Here is a 22,693-nt window from a genome sequence, read left to right as displayed (position 1 = left end):
ACATTTTATGGGCCAACCACTCGTGGCGCAGCTCCCCTCCACTCGTCTGATGGTAACATCGTAATTAAAGATGATGAGGGCTTCCTTCAGAGCTGGAAAGAGCACTACCGTTCATTGCTCAACCAAAACATCGATGTGGATGTCCTGACTACCCATCAGGTCCCTCAGCATCCAGAGCTGTCCTCCATCCCTGGATGAGGTAGTTACTGCCATCAAACATGAAAAATAACAAAGCCTCAGGGCCTGATGAAATCCCAGCCGTGGTGTATAAAGCAGATGACCTCTGTTTACCAGCCGTCTCCACTCTCTCCTGGAGAGTGTCATACTGTGGCAACTACCGTGGGATCTCGCTGCTCTCCGTAGCTGGCAAGATTATCGCCCGAGTCCTCCTCCGGGTCCTGTATCGGCCTCTTTCGTCACCTCAAAACTCACCAACCTAGGTGGCATCCGTAATAATTCGTATCATTGTATCATAGCTGGATGATCGTCACACTCGATTCCGAGTGGCAGCAAAGTAGTAGTAGTGTGTGTGTAAAGCCTCCATTACTCAAATTATTCACAGGAATTGAACAAAATGCCCAACTTAATATAAAAATCAACAAAACATGAAAAAAAGACAAATGCAGAAACTTAATAAAAAGAAAAGAATGCAAAATATGGCAGGTTTAGATAATACGAGGAATAGCATATACACACATGTGATGACTGAGGAGACGACGCTTCCACTCCTACTAACTCCACTGTAGATTTATATCAATATATTTGTCAAGTGGATATCTGTGTCTTACGAGTGAGAACAGGTCATATTTCCCTGACCCTCACATGACAATTTGCAGAACGTGGAAGTGTAGTGCACGAGTATTTAGAACATGGAGGTGCAGCGAGGGAGTGCACGGAACGTGCAGGGGTACGGAACGTGCAGGGGTAGCCCGTGTACGGAACGTGCAGGGGTAGCCCGTGTACGGAACGTGCAGGGGTAGCCCGTGTACGGAACGTGCAGGGGTAGCCCGTGTACGGAACGTGCAGGGGTAGCCCGTGTACGGAACGTGCAGGGGTAGCCCGTGTACGGAACGTGCAGGGGTAGCCCGTGTACGGAACGTGCAGGGGTAGCCCGTGTACGGAACGTGCAGGGGTAGCCCGTGTACGGAACGTGCAGGGGTAGCCCGTGTACGGAACGTGCAGGGGTAGCCCGTGTACGGAACGTGCAGGGGTAGCCAGTGCAGGGGTAGTGAAACGTGCAGGGGTAGCCAGTGTACGGAACGTGCAGGGGTAGCCCGTGCAGGGGTAGCGGAACGTGTACGGAAACGTGCAGGGGTAGCCAGTGTACGGAACGTGCAGGGGTAGCCAGTGTACGGAACGTGCAGGGGTAGCCAGTGTACGGAACGTGCAGGGGTAGCCAGTGTACGGAACGTGCAGGTGTAGCCAGTGTACGGAACGTGCAGGTGTAGCCAGTGTACGGAACGTGCAGGTGTAGCTAGTGTACAGAACGTGCAGGTGTAGCAAGTGAGGTGATGCGTATACACCGCCGAATCACAGTGCGTTTTGTTTTACATTGCCGAAAAACTATCAGAATTAAGTAAACAAGAACCTTGAACATGACAATAAGTAGTATGGTATTTATTTCAATCTCGTGTTCAAGACAACCAGAGACACGTTTTACTCCTTAGTTCATTATGTACGATGACTGAACCCTTTGAGTATGATGATTTCAACCCCTGTTTATGACTTAACCTTTGTGCATGATGACTTAACCTTGTGCATGAGGACTTAACCCTTTGTGTACGATAAATTTCCGTTTGCATATGAGGAGTTACCCATCCATACCATTTGCATATGACGAGTTAAACTTTAAGTACGCGAGTTCAAAGGGTTACACAAACGTTTTAAGTGCAACTGTTACCCAGAAAACTTGTCCCACTATGAATTATTACTTAAATGGCGAAAATTATCATGAACAACGTGTAACTGGGCAACATTGAGGTCCTTCTGGTATTTAGCAACACGTAAAACGCACTTCTGCATGGCTGTTGGTTACATGTTTTCGTTGTGAGGTTTTAACTTGTCGCATTCCCACATGGCTCGGTTTATTTTGTTCACTTTAGACTATTCTCTTGTGTTTAATTTGGGCCTTTCATTTTTTTATCAAGTTTTATTCTTTCATCTATTACACTTTTATCCCCTTTTATGCCACTGTTAATTAAGGTTAATGGTTGAGAATAAAACAAACCAGTATTATAAAAACTTAAATCCTTTAGGAATGATGTCCATTAGAACAAGGGTTTAATAGGAATGACGTCTATTAGAAATGATATCAATTAAGAATGGCGTCTATTAGAACTATTAGGAATTAGACCCACTAAAAATGGAGTCTATTAGAACTGGGGTTTAATAGGAATGACGTCTATTAGAAAAGGGGTCTATTAGGAATGACGTATATTAAGTGATATCTATTAAGAATAGCGTCTATTAGAACTATTAGGAATGAGACCCACTAAAAATGGAGTCTATTAGGACTGGGGCCTGCTAAAACCGGAGTCTATTAGGAATCGAAACTAGTAGGACTAGGGCCTATTAGCATTAAGCTTATAAGGAATAGGAACAATTAGTTAATAGATTTATTAGAAGTGAAAGCAAATAATAAAATCTCTCTCTCTCTCTCTCTCTCTCTCTCTCTCTCTCTCTCTCTCTCTCTCTCTCGGCCTTATTATCATAAATAAAATGCATCTTCAACTTCATTTGCTGTTATTAGTGAAACGCCACGCATGTCTCCTTCCTACCTCGGTCTCCTGCCACCTCGGTCTTATGCAGTATCTCTGTCCTTTCTCCGTTTACTAGTCAGTCGGTTTTCTAAATGTTAAACTCTTTCACATTGTCCTTTTTCGTCTCAACATCAGTCATTTAATCGGTCGTAAATGGTCCTAATTTCGGTTTTTTAGTCAGTGTTCGGAGATGTATAATTATTTATCATATTTTTCAATGTCGGTCCAAAATTCATTCGGTGTTTCTTTCAAGTCTTCTTCAATTGGGTTCAAACTAATTTGATCAAAAAGTTGGTCTTTCGGTCGCCTCTTTCCAAATCATTAAGTCAAAAGGGTAAAATCAACGCCTTTTATAATAAATCTGTCTTACATCTGTCTTAGATACTCAGTCGACCTCTTCTGAATCTGTCCTAAATGTGGTCTTTGTGGTAGATCACAAAGGTTTAATTCTCTTTTAAACCTTTTGAAGACAAGAATTTTAGTCTAACATTTATTTTTCTAGCCTCACCAAACCTCAATCTCTCTGGCAACACTTTCTTCTCAACCAAACCCCCTCTATAGCAATTGAAATCTCTTCTAACATCTTGTGGCAATCTCGCAAAATCTTCCATCAACCAAGAATACTTCGAAGAGATTATCCCTGTGACTGTGTATTGCGGTCATGCCCAGGATGATAACGCTTCTCCACCTCCAGGTGTATTTATTCAAGACCACAACCAAGTTCCTCGCTTTAATTCTTGAAATCGGATCTCATTTACACGTTTTCTTCCTCTCGCTATTTTATTGCCAATTCCACGGTGTTGTTGTTGTTTTGTAGAAGCGAGTTTTGTTCATCTGTCAAGTCTCTACGAATTCGCTTGGCCACTGAAGGCATGCCCACACGTTTTTAATACACTAGAGGACTTGTGTATATCCCCACAGGAAACGAAATCTGAAGTAAGATCCTCTGGGTTTTCTCTAGACAACAACTTCCATTCATTCACATTTTATACCGAGCGTCTTCTGCTCATCTCATACCGATCTTTTTCCTTCAGTCATTCTCTCTGCCGTCCTTTACCCCACAGTCAAAGGTCTCGCCTTGGTGTATCGCATGTAAGTGGTGGACGTATTGCCAGTTAGTGAATAGTGTGTATGTTCATGAACAGTGAACGTTCATGGACAGTGTGAACGTTCATAAACAGTGTGAGCGCTCATAAATAGTATGGACGTTTATGGACACTCTGAATGTTCATGAACTGTGAAAGCCCATAAGAAGTACAAGCGTACATAAACAGCGTGAACGTTCATAAACAGTGTGAACGTTCAGAGGCGGTTTGAACGGAGCATTCTGTATACCCCGGCCCTGTGTACATTGTGTTTCTTGACAGTAAAACCGTCCTCTTGGCGCCTCTATCATATGAGTGTGGGCGTGACGAGGGGAGTGTGGACTTAACGGGATATTGTGGGTGTGATGAGGGAGTGTGGGCGTGACGGGAGTGTGTGGGTGTGACGGGGGAGTGTGGGAGTGAATTGAATTGAATTGAAACAGTTTATTTAGCCAGAAAAACGCAGATATAGAGTGGATAATAATAGCAATATTAACATGGCTGAGCCAGTTGAGAGCCTGAGCTCTCCTGTAGGCACCTGATATATATACTACACATTTATCTCAAGGAAGTATTATGTAACATTTAGTATCATCTGGATAGTACAATAGCATGGTGGTAATAAGATCATCTCATAATGTTACCACGGTTATCACTGCAACATTTATTTATTTTATTTATTTATTTATTATTATTATTTTTTTATTAATATTATAAGTATATACATAAATTACAGTGGAATTTAAAAACAAATATAATGGGGAAGCATTACAACATGGGTTGTACAGTAATACGGTTGATCAAGAGGACAGAGCTGTCAGGATTAAGTCTAGTTGGCAAATATATTTATTGCAATGGTAATTTCTTATCTATTTACATAATTTCCGATAAAACGGTTTTACTCGTACAATAAAAGCATGTACTGTATAGAATAGGTATTACAAGAAATATTAATATTTAAACAATAGATCTTTTTTAAGAGATGATTTAAAGGAAGGGGGCGTAGTGTGGGCGTGACGGAGGTAGTGTGGGCGTGACGGGGATAGTGTGAAATCGACTGGGGGTTGGGGAAACGTGCGGGTGTGATAGGGGAGGATGCACAAGGATTACAAGGGAAGTGCGGGCGTGAGAGGAGATCTGTGGGCGTTCAAACAATTCTCGGATGTTTGAGTGCGGAGGGGTGTGGGCGTGACGGGAGGTGGTAAAGACACCGAGACACTGTGGGCGTTGAGGTATTTCCCCGGAGTGTGGGCGTGGGTAACCCCAGACGGTGTGAACCCCCGGGGTCAACACACACACGTGGCGAAGTGACACCTGATCCTCCCTCCCTCCCTCCCTCTGCCAGCTTAATGATCAAAACATTTATCTTTATTGTTTTGGATATCTGAAAACACAACTTGCTGGGTTTTATTTAGGTAACAAAACCCAGACCCAAATATGGTCTCAAAATCTCGGCGAGACTCGACTTCAGGGGTAATTAAATACGTCCTCTTATTACACTGGGAAAGAATGGTAGTTCTCATTATACCGGAAAGATTAATATGGCTCATTTAATGGCGAGGAATTATACTTCTTATATTTAAGGGAAAATAACAATCATTATTTAGGGAGATTATAGTTTCCATTATACCAGGAATAATAATATTTTTCATTATATCGGTGAAGAATAATGTTTCTCATTATAACTGATAATAAATACATTGCAAGAACCTTTGAAGATCTTGATCCAGACGTACAGTATAGTATTGTATTAATATCTCCGGTACTTGACGTGTGTGTGTGTGTGAGACCTCTGATTACAAGCACTTAGTTTTACGATTGTGTTGAACTCTGATAATCGTCATCACTGGGAAGTCAAGAGTCTGAGGAATGAAGTGGATTCTCAAAAGGATTCGTACGATACTTTTTTTTATCTTACTTGAGACAATAGGTCATAATAGTTTAAGTAGTCTAAGGACAACCTCGACATCATTTCAGCAGTTATCTTTGTTCTTTGGCTGAGTAGAGTCAATTAGGAACCTTTGGGCAGTCAGGGTCATGATGACTTCCAAGAACTGCCAGCACCTGAGCATTAAGGGCATGACCTTTAACATGACAAAGACCTTCTTCCACATACCAACACCACTTAGCCTACGAGGATGGTTTCTGAATACCACTGACATTTAGTCTACGAGGATAGTTTCTGAATACCACCGGCCAACTGTTAATAAAATATTAGGCGTTAGTCACTTGTCTCCTGCCATAAGGAGTGTCTCGCCTGGTAGAAGACCAGCTAAAAAAACGTCCGTCTGGCGTAGCTTCCTTAAGTGTCATTGCAGGGTGTAGTAGAACGTCAGACGCTGTTGATTGCTTGTGTCGCCTTTATATTTTACGGTGTTTATATCTGTCTTCCCCGAATCATTTGGGTGCAATTTAAAAAAAAAATTACGTTAATATATTCTTCGTAATTGTGGATGAGATAACAGGCAGGTTAGGTTAGAGGTTAGATTACGTTATATTTGGTTAGGTTAGTTTTACGGTGTTTAATCTCAAGGTGAAATGAGCTAGGGTAGCTAATCTTCAGATCATCCAAATATTGTAAGAACATTTGAGAAAACGAACCCCAAATTTAAGACGAAATCTTAAGAGATATTTATAGATACACTGCAACACTTGCAAGTTGATTAAGAGGACAGGTAAAGGGTTCAAAGAGAGAGAGAGAGAGAGAGAGAGAGAGATGAAAAAAGGGGGGGGGGAGAGAGAGTAGAGGAGACACGACTGAGGAAGGGCAAGAGAGAAGAAGAGAAAGGTAGACATATATTGATGAAGGACAGACAGAAGTAGACAAATAGAAAATAGAGACACGAGAGGCAGACATTAACTAACAGATTAAATGCAGACACAGACAGACAAATTGCTCCTCTACGCACCACGGGCCTCCAGCACACTATAGGAGTGTGGGCGTACAAACTGGTCAGGAAGAGGGCCGTGGCGTGGGAGTAGTGTGGGCGTTGTATTTAATCAAGGATAAGGTGTAGACTTCTGCCACACACGTTAACACAAAAGGCAAATTTAAGGTTTTCAATGTCGGTGACAGCCATGGGCGTCGGTGACAGCCATGGGCATCGGACTGTTAGTGGTCTTGGTAACTACGCTGGTGCCGCTGGCGACATTTATTTAAACAACTCCGGCAGTGTAATCTCACGTATGATAACATGCCATTTGGAGGTCAAGTTTCTGTTGTCACACATACCACGATGCTGTATAGTGTATAGTTCATGTATACCACGATGCTGTATGGTGTATTGTTCATGTATACCACGATACTGTACAGTGTATAATTCATGTATACCACGATGCTGTATTGTGTATAGTTTATGTATACCACGATGCTGTATTGTGTATAGTTTATGTATACCACGATGCTGTATAGTGTATAGTTCATGTATACCACGATGCTGTATAGTGTATTGTTCATGTATACCACGATGCTGTACAGTGTATAATTCATGTATACCACGATGCTGTATTGTGTATAGTTCATGTATACCACGATGCTGTATGGTGTATAGTTCATGTATACCACGATGCTGTATTGTGTATAGTTCATGTATACCACGATGCTGTATAGTGTATTGTTCATGCATACCACGATGCTGTATGGTGTATTGTTCATGTATACCACGATGCTGTATAGTGTATAGTTCATGTATACCACGATGCTGTATAGTGTATTGTTCATGCATACCACGATGCTGTATGGTGTATTGTTCATGTATACCACGATGCTGTACAGTGTATAGTTCATGCATACCACGATGCTGTATAGTGTATTGTTCATGCATACCACGATGCTGTATAGTGTATTGTTCATGTATTGTAATGTATTAGTACTAGTATAATATAGCAGTGTATAAGTTCGTGTAAAATAGGCTATGGTGGGAAGCGTATAGTGAGTGCGTGCGAGACAACAACCCATCTGACCTGCGAAAAATTTCTAAAGGTCAAGGATCAGGTGACGTGCGAGAAGTACTACATACAATAACATTCATCCCTCTTTGCTAAGCCATGTGTGTGTACCCCCGCCCCCCCCCCCCTTTCCCAGACAGGCACACGTCAACGCATAATGACTCTCAGGCTTGCGGATGCAGTGTGAACCTTTGTATGTATGCGTCATGCGTTGAAAGGATATATGGAAACAAACAAACTAGAATGGAGAATTTAGAACACCAACAATAACCAAACTAACCTAACCTAACCTAACCTAACCTAACCAAACACTATTAAGATAAGATTTGCTCTAAAACAGTGAAAATTCATCTTAAGTGAAATAAGAGAAGTTATATCTGGAAATTTCTTTTGGGTGACGTTTCTTTTTTAAGGCTGAATTTTATGATTAGCCCTATAAAGCATGACATTCATACCCCCCCAACACACACATCAACACACCTATATAAATACGGCATACAAGCTCTATCACAAACAAGCGTACGGTTGCTCTCATTTGAATACACACTTAAACAAAATATACTTTCACAAAACACACATACATAAGTACACACAAAACATATCCTGAAACACGCGTGACAACACATACGTCGCCCCACTTTAGTCACCTAAAATAGTGTACAGTACTAACACGTGACTGTTGGAGGCAAACCAGCACCACGTTAATTAATTATTTATCAAGCCAGCGTAGCCTATGTGCTACGAGTAAAATGTGTTAACTACACAATGTTAATGACCTACAGAAATATCACTGGGTCACCTTATCATTGTAAAGGCAGATGACCCTCGACAGCTTGCCTTCCTAACTTTCAGTGTAGATATACTGTATATACTTTGTACACCGGTGTGTTGTAAACATGCTGGAGCGGAAATGGTTTCGGGTAGACGTTCGGTCAACACTTTATTGACTGTATTGTAAACACTGACACTCGTCCTTTCCTCCCACAGGTAAAGTGGTCAGAACCAACTGTTTAAGCATTTAGTGGCAGACCTCTCTTTTTGTTGACGCCGACAACCCACGTAACTCCGTGTTATGATGACCGATCACCTACTTGTTCTATCCGATACTGAAAACGGATCATGGTGGACCCATACAACCAGATCACCACATTTCCCGCTACAGAGAAGGACCTAACAAGTGGTCGGTGTATTTATGTGTAAAAGACACCATTCTTAAACTTTAACAACAGCTCACCGACCGGACGAATATCATAATATTATCTGACCTCAAAGATGGCGAAGACACTGGGAATTATGTGTGACGTCACCTATCTAAAGCCTTTAACGAACCCTTATCACCAGCAACAGAGGCACCACTGTACAAGGCACCACAACCCCCTCACTTCCTTCCCTCACACTGTGCTTTGTTGTGTTGATGTGACCAGCTTAGGGGTCATCTGCCTCATTCCTTTAAGTATACCAAAGCACCAATATCTCTTCATGTGGTAAGAATTCGGTCTACAAACATGAACATTCTAACTAGCACTGTCTTTGCAAGATTAATCCCCGACCTATATCACTGGAGAGGTTTACAAAGTTGTTCTTCGTCTATCTATCAATCCTCTCGCATTATGTTCTTTAACACTTACTAAACAATTCAAAAGTGGCAAGTTACTCAAAAGTGGCAAATTACCTGTACTGTACCTTACCAGTGCTTTAACAATGACCCGGCAACAAACGAGGTTAATTTACCGCAATCAAAATATCGGTGTGACGTCATATAAGATGTAATTATTATTTAGTTAGGACAAGCGATTTTTACTTATACCCTCAACTATGACGTCATCACCCATTTTTGCAACTAGCTTTCTGTCAATATAAGATCTGACAGCCAAGGGGACAATTGTTGATGGACGGAGTTACGAACAAAGTGAAGATATGGAAATAATTCACATCACTTTCATGAATATAAAAGAATCGTACACAGAAAACTAAACTATTCCCTCACATCCACAAGACACGCGCAAGCATACTAATGTTCTTGTTACATATAAATATTCTTGTATTTTCGTTGGGTTTATGCGACATACTTAAACATTCACACGAGTCTTATCAAAAGTTATGACAGAATGAACATTTAAACATAGTACAGTATATAAACATATTTTGGCCTGGCTTTTCACACTCGGAAATAATCTTATCTAACGTAACGAAGAAATATACTGCTGAGTAAAGCGTGTCGTGTCTCAGAGCGTGTCAGCCGAGGCCAAGTTATGTCTACAGATAATGGCGGTAAAAGAAACATCAAGCACGGCCCGACACCAGGAATAAAAAACAAAACAAAAAAATTATAAAAACCGTTACGGGATTCGAACCCCACGAGACATATTTCTCTTTCTACTTCTGGTGGAGTTTGAACCTTCTTCGTTAGGGGGTTCAGCGAGTTACAAGGTAGAATCTATTACTGACCTCTCAAGCCAGAGAGAGAGAGAGTCACCGGGGTTAGGGATACAGTCACAAGCACTAGTCATGAAGACCGTTAGTCAAGCAAAACAGCTTAGCAACACCATCAACCCAACTAGCCACCAGTATCTCTCTCTCTCTCTCTCTCTCTCTCTCTCTCTCTCTCTCTCTCATACACGAGGTTATAATTTCATGTGTCTCTCCCTGTATTCTTCAGTTCAAAGATACAACAAAACAATTTCCTCTTAAACTTACAATCTTAGGAGTCTTGTCTCCCTTACCTTCACATCTATAACTTACAGGCAAATCTAGACTAAACAGATCAGTTATAAAGCCTCTATCTTCTTATCTGTGTCAAGTGCTTTTTCCGCATTCAAGTGTATTTTATCTTAACACAGCAAGTGGATACCCAACTTCAGGTACTGATGGCCGAGGGCTATTTTCGCTCACGTGTGAATATTATTTTGAGTCATGGCTAAATGCAGCTTTAGTACAATTATTTTATTAATTTTTTGGTCAAATGATACAAAGGAGGATTGAATAAATAAATAAGAATAGAAAGTTAACGTAAGCTAAAAAGACATATCACAAGGGGAATATCAGTAGTAATCACGGTGTCAGTCTCCCAGCCATGTTATATAAAGGTTAACGCACGTCCCTGTAGTGTCGTAACCGAGCCCTAGATGGCAATGACTGACGACAGTCATTCAGTCGTCTTGATTATGTGTCCTTGGAAGAATTCGGTTACGACAGCGAATACACCTAACTTCTATGCCTTTTACGTAAACGCGTAACAGTGAGTTTGACAAAGTTTACTAATGAGGGTAACGCAAGATTTAGAGACAAAGATTAGAACAAGAAAATGTTGAGTCAAGTGAACACTACCCTGACACTACCAAGAGCCATATTCATCATACTGTATGATCAACTCTTAAACGTGATAGTTTATACAGATCTAATGATACACATCAGATCGGTATGAGCGCCTAACATATATATAAACATGTTTGAAGGCCATTCGCCTCCCCACCCCCAAAACAACATTTTCCACTCAACAGCCACAAGAACGATAAAAGTCTTCATTTCGAAAAAGTTAATTTGCTTAAAAACTTAAGTGAAAATTGGTTACCATAATAATAATAATATTATTATTTAGCTTGTTATTCAGCTTAATATATAATTATCATAGTATTTATCTTGTCGCCTATTCTGCTGTTTCATGAACCCCGATATTCAGAATCGTGAACCCGAAGCATTTATGGACAGAATAATGCCTCAATGCCAACTGCTTCAAAAGTCTAAGGGTTTGTGGAACGGTAGAAGACGCGGCAGGACTTTAGTGGGCGACTTTACCTACACGGCCTCTAAGCATTTATACAAGAGTAGAGGCAGAAAAGTGTATCTTTAACAACTGGGCTCTGGACCATAGCAAGGGAAAATGTTTAATTTTCAATATCAGAAAAATGTGATTTTTTTTTTGTAATGGAGCTTGTTTTATCTTGTAGAGTTGTGGCCACAATTCTGTCCATGCTTGGCAATAATGAGCTAGTACACAATAAAAAAAAATTGTACCGCACGGATTATGTGCGAAACAATAGGACACCACGGACGAGGGATAGTGGAATACAAGTGATCGCGGGCACTTCGTGCCCGGTGAAAGTTTGAACTTTCGTGCTTGGCTAGCGCGCAACCGCCGTCCGGTTGACAGGGTACAGCGAATGAGGGTGCACCAAGTCCGTAGACTTGCATCGTTTTCCAGCGTAACTAAAATGGTTAATTAATGCCTTCTTAAAGAAACCATCGACATGGGACCAGGTTTGTTCCACTCTACGATTTGCGATTTTTCCACCAAGTTTGATGAAAAACGATTGTGCCGTTGCCCAGAACAGACACACACACACACACGGCTATTCCTATAGTATATTAGATGCGTTTGTCCTGTATTATGGTGGTAGCCCTGCTGTCCTTGCCTGAGGGCGTCCTCACATATCTGTTGCCCTACCAGAGGTAGGTGGAAACCTTTGCCATACAGGCACGCATACTAACCTTCCCAGAACATTGGGTGATGTATGGATCATTACGGAAATCAGCAGACCCCCTTCCCCCCAACTAGCGCAATACGTTTTTCACCGTGTGTAATTGGTCATCTGTGACTAATGAACACTTTCTTCACTATGAATCGTGTAAGAATAACAACATGAAATAGAACTTTATACCATCATGACCCTCAAATTAATTCCAGGTATTGTCGCGCGAATATTGTAGTTCCAAGTGCATCTTCCAAGACATCCCATACAGTATGTTATTCAATCAATATTAACATTTGTGTCTATTTTATGGGTCACACTCACATGTTAGTTCTGTAGACTAACTTGAAATGTGTCGCCTTGTGTTCGTATATATTCATATATAATGTAATGTTAAAACGTTTTAGATAGAAATAAATCTAATAGATATTCGTTTCAATGCCGAAAAAACCTAGTTGGTTCAAGATAACGTAATAACCAAGGAGAATTATGATTGGTAGAACACAAAACGACATAAACAGATATATGACGCCATAAGCTATCCAAGGACGACTGTGAAAGATGGAACAAAAATCACAGAACAAAAGAAGAAGACGTTGATTTGGTAACGTGGACGCGAGAGTTCCAAGAAAATGAATGGAGCTTAACCAGGAAGCGGACCCTACGTCTGACCTAGAATAACACAAGGTCCTCCAAGTATGACCGTGACCAGGTGATGAAAGAAGCCGATGGAAGAAGCGATTGGTTAAACCTACTCTAAAAAAACTAAAAAGAAAAAAAACGACGCCGCAACAAGAGACCACAGTGTTGATAATGAATTACGGTAGACTGAAAAATGGATATGATTGGCCGAAGATGGTGTAATGTAAAGGATTTGAAAGTGGTTGCTATTGGCTAGATAATTACAACAGGCCGGGAATGACGCACTAGGCTTAAAAAAAAAAATCAAATTTGAATGGAATTAAAACAAAACAAAACAAAAACCTTCGACTCCATCGGTTACTAACAGGTGTAGTAAGAAACCGAAGGACAAGTGTGACAGATCAACTCTAATTGCCTCAAGACCGATGTTGATTAGCTGTATACCATGGGCGGCGTTTATTGGCTCGAAATGATATACTGTAAGACCCCCAAGGATGGCGTTTATTGGCTGTCGTGTCGCGCAATAGGTCCTGCCTTGCGGGACCAAGTTTATATTACCTCTGTTTACTTCAAGGTCTAGCTATAGAGCCTTAAGTGGTGTTGTAATAAGCGAAAAAGAAAAAAGGGAGAATTAGGAAAGAGAGACGGACAGAGCTAATAATAGAGAGAGAAGCAGGAAGGAAAAAAGTAACTGCAGGGAAAGGCAAACAACGATGAAAAGGATAGAGAGAGAAAACCAACTGAGACAGAGGAAGATAGAGAGGGAGAGAAAGGAGCACTAAAACACTATGGTATCAGCAATGGTCAGCAGTTAGTGAGTGAGGGCGTTACGTGTTCGTCAGCCATCACCACCGTTGACAGCTGACGTTGACTCGACTTCTTGTGTTCCGCGTTTGTGGGGAGGAAGGGGAAGGGACGAAGAAAAGCCTGAGTAAAAGATGGGAACATAAGAATGGGGGAAACTGCAGCGGGTTTACAACGGAAGCCCCTCGAAATCGAGGATGGCCGACCCAAGGGCAGGGCCTCCTAGGCGTGAATTCGTTTAAGGTGTAGAAGCTGTCGCCAACACAACAACCACACCCTAAGTTAACGAGCTGCATGACACAGTGTCAAGGAATAGTCCGAGAAGACTGGACAACTCGCCAACTGTACCGTCTAACCATTACCCCAGAATACGATCCGCAAATCGATTAACATCCAGGTTCCCCATTACTGCTGGGTCACAAAGGCAAATGGCGTAAAGAAACTTGGGCGGGTCTATTAGCCCATACTGGGCAGTCCCATTTACACCCAACCCCTATCGCTCATATATTTGTACAACTTTCATTTGAAGCTATCCAGTGTGTTCGAGTTAATGACGATGTTCGGTAACTTGTTCCACTCATCCACTACTCTATTCCAAACCAATGGTTAGATAGTTGAAGCACATTTGTTATATCACCTTTGTTTAGCCCTGACTTCCATTTATACACCTCGATCATATAGCCCCTCACTCTACGTCTCTCGAGGGAGTGCAAATTCAGATGCTTTAATCTGCCTCTATGCTCAAGGTTCCTAATGCCCAGACTAGCCTTGTCGTCATCCTCCTCCGATATAAAAAATGTAGTACAGTGACCAAACCTGGACCGCATAATCCAAGTGAGGTATCACAAGCGCAAGATATAGTTTTAGGATAACCTCGCTAGTCTTGTAACCAGCACTCTCGACGGCAGGCAAGTTAATATTTTGAGAGGAAAATATCCAGACAGGTATTTTTTTTGTTTTACGTACCCCATCTCCCTGTGCATGTTTATCCAGTAACATCACGACTGATCACTTATTTCTTTTGGTCTATTCTCACAATGACCCAATTTGAAAGCGTATAAAAGCTCCCACCAAATGCTGTGTAAGCAGAGTTGTTCTACAAATTTAGGTGAAAACATCAACAGGAATAAGAGCAAGGAAAATTGACCAGGAGAGGGTAAGGGACGTTTAGACGGACTAAAATGTTCCGAGAGTTGATACCTTTAGGGATGTCTACTACTAGCACTGCTAAAACTACAACCACCGTTATATATACCACTACCACAATGATCACTACCAATGCAACAACTAATAACCATTCTCCTCCATCACGAACACCTGCCACAGTTAACCCACTTGTGTCCTTGAGGTGTGGCGTCGTTATCACCGATTAATGCTGCCAAGATAAAACGCTTCACCGCCCTATCATAGCTCTACGTCTCTCTCTTGTTGCTCCATGATTATGATTGCAATGTGATCGTTGTCGCTATCACCTGCTGTGACCGAGCGTCTTTTTGAGGTGGGGAAAGATAGCCACCGTTCTAGAACTGGATCACTTATTTGCTTTATATGCTATTTTTTCATGGGAATTATACGCTTGTTTTATTAATGATGATGCTTTGACACACACACACAATGACAGTGTTATTGTCTTTACATTTATTTCTATATTATACGTATTTAACGAGTAAAAATAGTCATACAGTTTTATTCTCCCGGAAGAGTTTGTTAATCTTTCTCTACCGGTACGGTTAGAAGGATAGAAAATATGGAGTCTGTTGGTTCTTCCGTCAGATGTATCGGTGAATTGGTATGACATTTAGCATCTGGCTAAATAAAATGTTTCAATTCAATTCAAAAGTCCTTTGAAAATTCTGAGAAATTAAAAAACTCTCAAGAAAAATATTATACTGTATGAAGAAAGGGAAATATGATTGTTGCTATTCTTTTGTCCTCAACACTGCAGCACACACTCACTCTCCTAATAACTGGAGTTAATGGCCGGGTGACCTTCCCTTCCCTTCCCTTCACCAGCGTTCAGAGCGGTTCTCTTAAGTTCACCAACAACAAACATCACGCGCCCCCTTGGTAAATAAGTACCCCCTAACTCATGTCTGGATGCTGCACATATGACCAAGTTTAACAATCAAAAAACTTAGCCACAAATTTCTCGTGGTTTCTCCCTGAAATTAAATAATAAATAACGGTTATAACAAAAAAATAAAGCATATATGAAATATGTTGTTAACATTAACCATTACTGTCATAACTCTTCAGTATACATTTCACTCCACCACTTCCTCTCCTCCCTGGCTTTCCAGATACTCGTACGTGATCCTTCTGTGATGTTAATATATCCATACGTTTTATGTTCAGTGAATCATTAGAGGAAATACGTTTTTTCCCGATTTAGTTTTTATATTAAGACCGATTTCATTTACAGTTTGCAAATCCTGAATGTTACTCACGGTACATAATTACTCCTGCCGACCCCTGTGTGTGTGTGTGTGTGTGTGTGTGTGTGTGTGTGTGTGGACCTTGTGGAGGTGAACTGCTAAGGGACAAGAGCCTTGTGACAGGAGCTCCTACGCAATGTTTCTTCAACACTCTACCCTGGTGTTGACAGGAACGAAGCTGTCAATACTAACGTTTTTGTTATTTACGTGCCAATTTCGTGGTTTCATACTGGTGATGCTTTGTATTTACGCCCAGCACTTGCTAACACCCGCACTTAGTTCCACAATGAATATCTTTATCTTTTAAGGAGCAGACACTATGTCGACACCTGCAAGAAGACGATGCTCTTATATTTAGTTACGCAATAGCATTTTCTTGGCTATGTTAGAGGGCCTCTGTCTTACTTTTATTAACGATGTCATGCATATTTGGGTTGCTTATATACACGCTCTTAACACAGCTTTGTCTGTCTCCACACCTGATTGCTGTGTCTGAGGTTACATCACCATCGTTCTGGCAGCGTGTGTATGGACGGTCTTGTTTCTGTTCGTAAAACTTAGATTATCTTGGTTTAAATGCGGACTGTTTGTAGTCGATTCGTACCAGCACAGTTTTGGCAACGGTGATGTAGGTATTGGATCAAAAGGAGTCTTAAGTTGGTGTTTGATGGAAAGAACGAAATTTCGTTACAGTAATAATATCAAGGGAAATTTCAATGTCATTTTTAGCCATTATCAACGCGTCTTTCCTTGTGATGACCTAAGAACCTTTTCACTATTACGCCACGCTATCTTCTACATGATGACAGTAATCACTCAAATAAAAAATGAACACCAGTTAACCATCAATCATAATTATCATCAGTTGTGGTCCTGCTGGTCATGAAAGAGAAACACCTGTATCTTCTGACCATGAAATAATCACTTTCAAGCATTGGTACATGACGATGAATTACATCATAAGCTAGGGTTAAAATATTCTGTAATGATACTTACTTTGCCAAGGCCAGCGAGGAGTGGAAGCCTGTGGGGAGAAAGATCAAGTTAGTTTAAATCGTAATGATCACAAAGAGAGAGAGAGAGAGAGAGAGAGAGTTAATTTGATGTAAACAAGAAGATATGATAAGATACGCCGATGAAAATGTAAATAAAGGTTAATTTTAACAACACATCGTTAACTATAAGTGGCGGCCGAGTCAACATTTTCATGGAAAAATCTATTGTATGGGAAATTCAGGCTTATGATCATTATAATAACCTAACCATGTACACTACTACTTTTGTACACCAATGATTATGTATACCACTCGCTATGTATACTTCTCGCCGTGTACAATGAAAGACAAAGGTCGTGTCGTGAAATTTGGTGAAAACACATGCCGAAAGGCTAAACTTTTGGTGCGCTTTGCTTCATGGTTGGAGGGGGGCTCTCATAATGTTTCCCGAGTTATATTTAATCTTCGGACAAAACCGCGACACGACTTTTGTCTTTGATTGTACATCAGATACCCTGTCCACCATTGCCCATGTGTACTGAATTACTGACCACCTCGTGAAGGGAAATCTCTCTCTCTCTCATATAAAATAGTTCAGGATATTCAAAACAAGGTAATTCCTTACATGATACTCTCCTAATGCAATTTCGATACTATTTTCATTTTCACGATCAGCCTTTTACTGTAGCTCAGAGTTAGGGAGAGAAGCGGTTGTCATGTCTCAAAGTAAGTGAGAAATTTTAATTTAAGATCAATAGACAAACTCGGTTAAGAATTAGTTACTAAATAAGATTTCAGGATCAAGATGTTAAAAGTTTCGTACACGTTTTTCTTTTCCTCGTAACTACAGTATGTAGCAAGAAACTGGCGTTGAGAATGGTGACAAAATATAATTGTGACTACAGTATAATATATAGTCTGCTATTATCCCTGTTAAGGGAAACCATTGGACCAGGATGAAGAAGGTTCTTTTTGTTAACGTTTACACAATAGATCTCAGACGCCATTTAACACTAGGATCATTTTTTGTGAGGCGGAATTTAATCTCAGTTCACAGTGCCGCAACTTTGTTTATATGAAATAATGCAAAAACTTATTACTGAAGGTCATGGTCGAGTAAATCACACACACACACACACACACACACACACACACACACACGTAAAGTTGTATATGTCAAGTGCATTATCGATAATGTGTACTTAGAATTATATAAACATTGCTGAAAGCACGTCATATAAGAAACAGGTCATCCCGCAGTCGAACAAAATCTTTAGATCAGAAGTAAACATTGATTCAGCTGACATGTGCCGCGCGAGAGCCGCAGTGATTTTTTTTTTTTACATTACAAAATACTGTTGTGCAACTTTATACTTGATGACGGGTATTGGACCCACTTACTCATGGACTTGACAGTAATGAGAAGGGCAGACAGTCAGACAAACACACAGTAAGAAAATATAAAAAGACCTTTAAAACTAAGAAAAATTCAATTTCAAATTAAGTAATTAGTAATATTCTAGACTGGCCATACTATCTGGGTTATGTGTGAGGCTTATGTGTGCACAGGCAAACACTCCACATGTATGTTCAAGTGGACTCGTACACACTATACACCCACAGGCATAGCCGGAATCATTGTATATACAAATAGACACAAGCACACGTTATAAGCGCACACACGGATAAACACGCGTACACACTACCAGGAGCATATAAACAAACATGTAGGTAAAATGATTCTTTTGTTATAGTGGAATAATTATGAATCAACCTAACAAAACATGAAACTGTCTTAAGGATGAAAATATAATTTCAAAATGACTAGAACAAAATAAAAATTACTTTAAGTATAATGACTTACAAACGCACACCAAACAAACAAGTTATACAAACATATATACTAATACAGTATACAGAATGATCTTGCTTAAAAATTAACGTGCGTGTGTGGACACAATCCTATTACCACAAACAAACACACCCTACACGCTGGTAGACGAGTGGAACAAGCATAGCAACTTTGTAGTAAGTGCTAGAACGATGGAAAGTTTTAAAAGGAGGCTAGATAGATTCATGGACGATAGAGAGTAATATTAGTAACTCTCGACAGGAGCTGCCATGCACAGGCCAACCTGCCTATTGCACACATACACCCTACACACTCCCTCACAGCACACACACACACACACACACCCTCACAGCGCGCACACACACTCTCTCTCTCTCTCTCCATCCTGGAAATGCCATCCCTCAGTGACCTCCACCACCAAGCACTGGAAAGGTTTGGCCGTGGACTACTGCACCACCCTCGCCACCTCCTGCAGCCCCCCACCCAACTCGCGCAGTCCGCCACTACAACAAAATTCAGCCCATAAGAGCCCGCACCGATAGATATAAGAACAGCACCATCCCATCTATTAAAATAATAAACAACAACAACTGATTTATGTAATGCACAGCCCTGTAAATGTATTCCATGCATATTATATCATTATGCCTAAATCAAATGTAAGTGTATATTTTCAGCCACCGGCTGCAACTCTTAATAAACCGTTTATTATTATTATTATTATCACCCTCACACACTCCCTCACAGCACTCACCCCCACCCTCACAGCACGCACACCCCCTCACAGCACACACACCTCACAGCACACACACACACACACAGCACGCACGAGCACACACCTCACACACACACACTCATAGCACACGCACACACACACACACACACACACCCCACAGGCGCGCACACACACACACACACACACACCCTCAACACACACATACACACACGCACACACCCTCACAACACACGCCCTCACAGCACACACACAGACACAGACACACACACACACACACTCCCAACACACACGCCCTCACAACACACACACGCCCTCAACACACACACACACACACACCCCTCACAGCACACACACACACACACACACACACACACACACACACCCCTCACAGCACACACACACACACACACACACACACACACACACACACTCTAAACGCTGCAAGCGGCAAAATCAAAATCAAAATCAAAATCAACACACACACATCCTCAGAGCACTATATCAATTCTCATGTACAGAACCAAATACGCAATGTGCTTGAATACCTCCCACGTAAATGTGAATAACAAAGTGTGAGGCCAGACATACTGCCTCACACGCCTGTACTCACGCATTTGTGAATAAGTTACCCTTTATTTATAGAACTAAACAAATAATGTAAATGAAATACTGTGTAATATTCAGTGCCATAATATCCTGACAACGGGGGTTAATTATTATGACCCTTTGTAAACCCTACTCTGTAATCCTTTTGCGCTACCGCTCACAGGATGAGTGTGGGGTGCACAATAAAGTAGCCGCTGCAAGCGGCAAAATCAAAATCAACACACACATCCTCAGAGCACGCACACACACACACACACACGCGCGCGCACACACACACACACACACCCACCCTCACAGCACACACCCCCACTTCGCCCCCCTTTTACACACTCATCATTCACAGGTGATACATCAGCCGCCAGTATGTATGTCTACATGTACACCTCTCACCACCTGGCGATCTCTTATCTCATTTAGATACACTAGCTCGAGTATACGCCAGGTAGGGTCCAGTTATCTATCCAGGTCTTCCTTCATATAAATAATCAATATCACTATAATTATTAAGATTATCACCATTATAATCATCGCCGTCAACCACCATCAACATTTTCATCATCCCTAATATCATCATCACCATTATATATCACATTATCCACCATCTTCATCGTTCGACGTGTAATCATCACCATCATTATTTCCTGTCAGAAGTTATTGACCAACATAAATCACGGACCAACAAAGGTGACATTAGTTTCATCTAAATCTAACAAATGTCAATAACGACTTAAATGCCAATAACGACTTCTAAACAAATAAATCAATAAACAAAAAATATTATACAAATTAATAGACAATCTCACATGTTAATGGTAGTTTTGTTTTGTTTAGCCAGGGATACGACAATATTGACCTCTAGAGTAAAGTCGGTACTGACAGATACACGCACAAGCAGACAGACAGACATACAAACAGACATATGATGTAACGATAAGGCAGATAGACACACAGGATGTGGCGATAAGACAGACAGACAAATAGCGAAGTGACAAACAGACAACACCATCCAAAACTAGACCTGTTTCTTCCTCCGACACTGTGCCCACCACCACCACCCAGATAAATACCATAAATACTAACCCTAAACTCCATTCTCGTCACCTCTCAAGTGATAACCCTCCCCCCACATACCCTTAAACAGGAACGTATTTAACAATTTGATAGTCCCTTACCTTATCTCCCTGGTTTTAATGATTTATGGGTAAAGTTTTTTTTTCTCCCCAAACTGCACTCTCGAGTAAAGTCAATTCCAACTTCAGAATCATTACCATAACGACTATCTGTAAACAGGTCGCCGTAATGAACGAGAGTGATATTCCACTGACCGCCCGACCCAATCCTACACTTACACCCGAGACTTGCCATATCAAGGTCATTCTGGCTTACATACAGTATGTGTGCCGGTTAGTTGGTTTCTCGCGTCTCCAAACGTTAACATGTAAAGTACGCGTCTTTGAAGGTTATTAATACCGAAGCATACTTAAAGGAAGACTCGGTAATTTTGTGCCCTTCAACAACAAGTGATCATAAACTCGACCTGGACACAAGTCTCGCACTAATATTTACAATTTACTTTTCAGTCAACTGCGGTTACATTTAAAGTTACTCGTTCTCGCTCACCAAACAGTGAGAATGCTCACAATAGTTGCCTTTATAGTTCTAAGATGAATTTATATTAAATTAATAGCCCTTGAGCTAACAAATTTCTCAAAATTTCTAGAAACCTCTACTGTATGACAAATGAACACAACATTATTTCCTTATGGAAGGTAAACGAGGCATATGACATAACCAACCTCAAATACACAGTTACGGTGAGAAACTCGAAGACATCCACGTTAGAAATACTCAATGCAAAAGTTCTATGAGACTGTGTGGGGCGCAACATGTGGTCGAGCTCACCTGTGTCGCTTCAGCTTCGTCCGCACTCGGCGGTGGTCGCAAGTCAACTGGCAGCGGGCCACTGTGGCCACCCAGGGGTTCTCCTCATAGCTATTCCGAAATGACGTCATCAACTCGTGACGCAATGAGAACGCCACAGTGTCTCCGATCAGCTGATTGACGAATGCCCACAGCCGACAGTATAAAAAAAAAACAAGAAAAAACATTGAAAAAATACAATAACCGACAAACTGAAAAAAATATAAAATTCATTCCAAAAGAAAGTAATGGGCGTGCCAGGAATCAAGTGATTAAAGAAGAAATTCTTTCGAATAAAAAAGTGCGTTGTTCAACAATAACAAGGAGCCAGTTGACCCTTCAAACTAAAGCCATGGATATGGTTAAGATTGGTTTTATTCGGGGTAAGTTAGGTTAGATTAGCGTTAGGTTAGGTTAACTTTGTTAAAGGTAAGGTGGGTTC

General features: G+C 41.0%; 1 protein-coding gene across 8 annotated transcripts in view; it reads right to left on the bottom strand.

Annotated features, from left to right (window-relative positions):
* LOC121854214 (uncharacterized peptidase C1-like protein F26E4.3) overlaps positions 1–22,319 on the bottom strand; it is a 108,254-nt gene extending 85,935 nt beyond the window's left edge. For 2 of the 8 annotated variants that reach the window (XM_042348712.1, XM_042348714.1), the window contains exons 1-2: positions 22,234–22,319; positions 17,139–17,166 (exon numbers count right to left, since the gene is read on the bottom strand). The gene's annotated coding sequence lies outside the window, so the exon portion shown is untranslated. Of the gene's footprint in view, positions 1–17,138; positions 17,167–21,503; positions 21,608–22,127 lie in introns of those variants that run through there. The other 6 variants (XM_042348715.1, XM_042348718.1, XM_042348716.1 and 3 more) reach the window with 4 other exon arrangements.
* Positions 22,320–22,693: the final 374 nt, after the last annotated feature.

The sequence above is a fragment of the Homarus americanus genome, unplaced genomic scaffold, assembly GCF_018991925.1.
Source record: "Homarus americanus isolate GMGI-L3 unplaced genomic scaffold, GMGI_Hamer_2.0 scaffold56910, whole genome shotgun sequence".
Classification (NCBI taxonomy): domain Eukaryota; kingdom Metazoa; phylum Arthropoda; class Malacostraca; order Decapoda; family Nephropidae; genus Homarus; species Homarus americanus.
Note: the sequence above shows the minus strand (reverse complement) of the source record. Positions and strands in the feature narration are given on the sequence as shown.